The sequence below is a fragment of the Mustelus asterias genome, unplaced genomic scaffold (assembly GCF_964213995.1).
Source record: "Mustelus asterias unplaced genomic scaffold, sMusAst1.hap1.1 HAP1_SCAFFOLD_3244, whole genome shotgun sequence".
NCBI classification, from domain to species: Eukaryota; Metazoa; Chordata; class Chondrichthyes; order Carcharhiniformes; family Triakidae; genus Mustelus; species Mustelus asterias.
Genome location: NW_027593189.1, coordinates 4,264 through 9,847, shown reverse-complemented (window position 1 = coordinate 9,847; position 5,584 = coordinate 4,264). Strand labels below are relative to the sequence as shown.

Here is a 5,584-nt window from a genome sequence, read left to right as displayed (position 1 = left end):
AAGATGTGTAGGTTAGGTGGATTGGCCATGCTAAATTGTCCCTTAGTGTCCAAAGTTCTGCAGGTTGGGTGGATTGGCCATGCTAAATTGCCACTTAGTGTCCAAAGATGTGTAGGTTAGGTGGATTGGCCATGCTAAATTGTCCCTTAGTGTCCAAAGATCTGCAGGTTGGGTGGATTGGCCATGCTAAATTGTCCCTTAGTGTCCAAAGATCTGCAGGTTAGGCGGATTGGCCATGCTAAATTGCCCCTTAGTGTCCAAAGATGTGCAGGTTGGGTGGATTGGCCATGCTAAATTGTCCCTTAGTGTCCAAAGATCTGCAGGTTGGGTGGATTGGCCATGCTAAATTGTCCCTTAGTGTCCAAAGATCTGCAGGTTAGGCGGATTGGCCATGCTAAATTGCCCCTTAGTGTCCAAAGATGTGCAGGTTGGGTGGATTGGCCATGCTAAATTGTCCCTTAGTGTCCAAAGATCTGCAGGTTGGGTGGATTGGCCATGCTAAATTGCCCCTTAGTGTCCAAAGATCTGCAGGTTGGGTGGATTGGCCATGCTAAATTGTCCCTTAGTGTCCAAAGATGTGTAGGTTAGGCGGATTGGCCATGCTAAATTGTCCCCTAGTGTCCAAAGATCTGCAGGTTGGGTGGATTGGCCATGCTAAATTGTCCCTTAGTGTCCAAAGATGTGTAGGTTAGGTGGATTGGCCATGCTAAATTGCCCCTTAGTGTCCAAAGATCTGCAGGTTGGGTGGATTGGCCATGCTAAATTGTCCCTTAGTGTCCAAAGATGTGTAGGTTAGGTGGATTGGCCATGCTAAATTGCCCCTTAGTGTCCAAAGATCTGCAGGTTGGGTGGATTGGCCATGCTAAATTGCCCCTTAGTGTCCAAAGATGTGCAGGTTGGGTGGATTGGCCATGCTAAATTGCCCCTTAGTGTCCAAAGATCTGCAGGTTGGGTGGATTGGCCATGCTAAATTGTCCCTTAGTGTCCAAAGATGTGTAGGTTAGGCGGATTGGCCATGCTAAATTGTCCCCTAGTGTCCAAAGATCTGCAGGTTGGGTGGATTGGCCATGCTAAATTGTCCCTTAGTGTCCAAAGATGTGTAGGTTAGGTGGATTGGCCATGCTAAATTGCCCCTTAGTGTCCAAAGATCTGCAGGTTGGGTGGATTGGCCATGCTAAATTGTCCCTTAGTGTCCAAAGATGTGTAGGTTAGGTGGATTGGCCATGCTAAATTGCCCCTTAGTGTCCAAAGATCTGCAGGTTGGGTGGATTGGCCATGCTAAATTGCCCCTTAGTGTCCAAAGATGTGCAGGTTGGGTGGATTGGCCATGCTAAATTGCCCCTTAGTGTCCAAAGATCTGCAGGTTGGGTGGATTGGCCATGCTAAATTGTCCCTTAGTGTCCAAAGATGTGTAGGTTAGGTGGATTGGCCATGCTAAATTGCCCCTTAGTGTCCAAAGATTAGCAGGTTAGGGTGCATTGGCCGTGCTACATTCTCCCTCAGTGTAACCCGAACAGGCGCAGGAGTGTGGGCGACGAGGGGATTTTCACAGTAACTTCATTGCAGTGTTAATGTAAGCCTACTTGTGACACTGACGAATAAATTTTAAGCGTTAAACTATGAACTGCTGAGCTTCTAGAAGCCTCTGGTGAAGCCACATTTGGAAGATTTTTCTTAGTTCATCCGTGGGACACGGGCGTCGCTGGCCGGGTCCAGCATTTATTGCCCATCCCTAGTTGCCCCTTGGAGGGCAGTTGAGAGACACTCACATTGCTGTGGCTCTCTGGAGTCACATGTAGGCCAGACCGGGTAAGGACGGCAGATTTCCTTCCCTAAAGGGAACCAGATGGGTTTTTCCAAAAATGGGTCATCAGTAGATTCCTAATCCCAGATATTTATTTATCGAATTCAAATTCATCAGAAAACTTTTAATCCCAGCTCGAGTCATGGTGGTTTACAGCATGGAAACAGGCCCTTCGGCCCAACTTGTCCATGCTGCCCTTTTTTTTAAACCCCTAAACTAATCCCAATTGCCCGCGTTTGGCCCATATCCCTCTACACCCATCGTACCCATGTAACTGTCTAAATACTTCTTATAAGACAAAATTGTCCCCGCCTCTACTACTGCCTCTGGCAGCTCGTTCCAGACACTCACCACCCTCTGTGTGAAATAATTGCCGCTCTGGACCCTTTTGTATCTCTCCCCTCTCACCATGAACCTCTGCCCTCTAGTTTTAGACTCCCCTACCTTTGGGAAAAGATGTTGACTATCTAGCTGATCTGTGCCCCTCATGATTTGATAGACCTCTGTGGGAGGGTCGGTGCTGAGGGAGCGCCGCACTGTGGGAGGGTCACTGCTGAGGGAGCGCCGCACTGTGGGAGGGTCAGTGCTGAGGGAGCGCCGCACTGTGGGAGGGTCGGTGCTGAGGGAGTGCCGCACTGTGGGAGGGTCGGTGCTGAGGGAGCGCCGCACTGCGGGAGGGTCGGTGCTGAGGGAGCGCCGCACTGTGGGAGGGTCAGTGCTGAGGGAGCGCCGCACTGTGGGAGAGTCAGTGCTGAGGGAGCGCCGCACTGCGGGAGGGTCGGTGCTGAGGGAGCGCCGCACTGTGGGAGGGTCGGTGCTGAGGGAGTGCCGCACAGTGGGAGGGTCAGTGCTGAGGGAGCGCCGCACTGTGGGAGGGTCAGTGCTGAGGGAGCGCCGCACTGTGGGAGGGTCGGTGCTGAGGGAGTGCCGCACTGTGGGAGGGTCAGTGCTGAGGGAGCGCCGCACTGTGGGAGTGTCAGTGCTGAGGGAGCGCCGCACTGTGGGAGGGTCAGTGCTGAGGGAGCGCCGCACTGTGGGAGGGTCAGTGCTGAGGGAGCGCCGCACTGTGGGAGGGTCAGTGCTGAGGGAGCGCCGCACTGTGGGAGGGTCGGTGCTGAGGGAGTGCCGCACTGTGGGAGGGTCAGTGCTGAGGGAGCGCCGCACTGTGGGAGGGTCGGTGCTGAGGGAGTGCTGCACTGATGCTGACACTGGGTATAAAGTGGGGAGGGGGGTTACACTGTCAGGGTAATGTAGAGGGAGCTCTGTATTGTACCTGTCTCTGGGAGAGCTCGATGCTGACACTGGGTATAAAGTGGGGAGGGGGTTACACTGTCAGGGTGATGTAGAGGGAGCTCTGTATTGTACCTGTCTCTGGGAGAGCTCAATGCTGACACTGGGTATAAAGTGGGGAGGGGGTTACACTGTCAGGGTGATGTAGAGGAAGCTCTGTATTGTACCTGTCTCTGGGAGAGCTCGATGCTGACACTGGGTATAAAGTGGGGAGGGGGTTACACTGTCAGGGTAATGTAGAGGGAGCTCTGTATTGTACCTGTCTCTGGGAGAGCTCGATGCTGACACTGGGTATAAAGTGGGGAGGGGGTTACACTGTCAGGGTGATGTAGAGGGAGCTCTGTATTGTACCTGTCTCTGGGAGTGCTCGATGCTGACACTGGGTATAAAGTGGGGAGGGGGGTTACACTGTCAGGGTAATGTAGAGGGAGCTCTGTATTGTACCTGTCTTTGGGAGAGCTCGATGCTGACACTGGGTATAAAGTGGGGAGGGGGTTACACTGTCAGGGTGATGTAGAGGGAGCTCTGTATTGTACCTGTCTCTGGGAGTGCTCGATGCTGACACTGGGTATAAAGTGGGGAGGGGGTTAAACTGTCAGGGTAATGTAGAGGGAGCTCTGTATTGTACCTGTCTCTGGGAGTGCTCGATGCTGACACTGGGTATAAAGTGGGGAGGGGGGTTACACTGTCAGGGTGATGTAGAGGGAGCTCTGTATTGTACCTGTCTCTGGGAGTGCTCGATGCTGACACTGGGTATAAAGTGGGGAGGGGGGTTACACTGTCAGGGTGATGTAGAGGGAGCTCTGTATTGTACCTGTCTCTGGGAGTGCTCGATGCTGACACTGGGTATAAAGTGGGGAGGGGGGTTACACTGTCAGGGTGATGTAGAGGGAGCTCTGTATTGTACCTGTCTCTGGGAGTGCTCGATGCTGACACTGGGTATAAAGTGGGGATTTGGACTATAGTGGGGTTGTAATGTCCTCCCTATTTCCCCACTCTTGGGGTGGGGGGAGGGGGGAGTTGGTGGCCATTACCTGTCTTCTGGGTGTTATCTCCGCTCCCCGAGGTGTCCTCCTCCTCTTCCTCCTCCTCCTCCACTTTTTTATCCTCGTCGCCAGTAGTGCTTTCCTCCCCGCTCTCCTCCGACTCCTCCGGCGCCCCCCGCCGGGGCTGGGGGCGTCTCTGCTCCCCTACGCCGGTGACTATGACCCCCTTGCCTGGCGGTGTCGTGACGTGGTGCACCACCTTGGGGACCGGCACCCGATGGGTGAGCGTGGGCGCGGTGACGCGGTGCTGGACCCGGGGTAGCGAGAGGTTGGCTGGGAAAGGGGGGATGGTGATGTAATGGGACAGCAGTGGGGTTCCGGGCCGGGGGCGGCTGTTGGGACCCTTGTCCCGGTTACGGAGCACCAGCTCGGGAACGGGGGGCCGCGCCAGGATGGGCGGCCGGGGATGGGCCGCCAGCCTCTCGATCGCCATCTCTTCCCGAGGGCGGGGAGGGAGCAAGACTTCGTCACGAGGCTGGGGGATCAGAACCTCTTCCTGAGGGTTCGGAGGGAGGAGAACCTCTTCCCGAGAGTGAGGAGGGAGGAGAACCTCTTCCCGAGAGTGGGGAGGGAGGAGAACCTCTTCCCGAGAGTGGGGAGGGAGGAGAACCTCTTCCCGAGGGTGGAGAGGGAGGAGAACCTCTTCCCGAGAGTGGGGAGGGAGGAGAACCTCTTCCCGAGAGTGCGGAGGGAGGAGAACCTCTTCCCGAGAGTGCGGAGGGAGGAGAACCTCTTCCCGAGAGTGCGGAGGGAGGAAAACCTCTTCCTGAGAGTGGGGAGGAAAGAGAACCTCTTCTCGAGGGTGGGGAGGGAGGAGAACCTCTTCCCGAGAGTGCGGAGGGAGGAAAACCTCTTCCTGAGAGTGGGGAGGAAAGAGAACCTCTTCTTGAGAGTTATGAGGGAGGAAAACCTCTTCCCGAGAGTGGGGAGGGAGGAGAACCTCTTCCCGATGGTGGGGAGGGAGGAGAACCTCTTCCCGAGAGTGGGGAGGGAGGAGAACCTCTTCCCGATGGTGGGGAGGGAGGAGAACCTCTTCCCGAGAGTGGGGAGGGAGGAGAACTTCTTCCCGAGATCGGGGAGGGAGCAAGACCTCGCCGCGAGGCGAGAGCCGGAGTTGGATCTCCTCCCGCGAGGGGGGAGGGATCAAAACCTCCTCCTCCTCGCGGGGGCGAAGCGGCAGAAGCACCACCTCCTCGGGTGGCACGGCCTGCCCGGGCCCCTCCAGTGCCAGGGGCTCCTCCAGCATCTCCACCGGTCCCGTCACTTGCCTCATCACCTGGACCGGCACGATGCGGTGTTCCACCCGGAGCGGGAGAACCCGGTGGGCCACCCGCAGGTGGGGCACCCGATGGGCAGCCGGGGGCTCCACCACCACGTGCTCCACCCGGGGCGGGGGGGCCACCCGATGCTGGGCGCGGGGCTCCAGGACCATATGGCGCACGTG

General features: G+C 56.4%; 1 long non-coding RNA gene across 1 annotated transcript; it reads left to right on the top strand.

Moving 5' to 3' along the window:
- Positions 1-757: 757 nt before the first annotated feature.
- On the top strand, positions 758-1,381 carry LOC144490407 (uncharacterized). Its single transcript, XR_013497248.1, has 3 exons — positions 758-952; positions 1,005-1,160; positions 1,213-1,381. It is a non-coding gene; the product is annotated as an uncharacterized LOC144490407 (long non-coding RNA).
- The last annotated feature ends 4,203 nt before the right edge of the window (positions 1,382-5,584 follow it).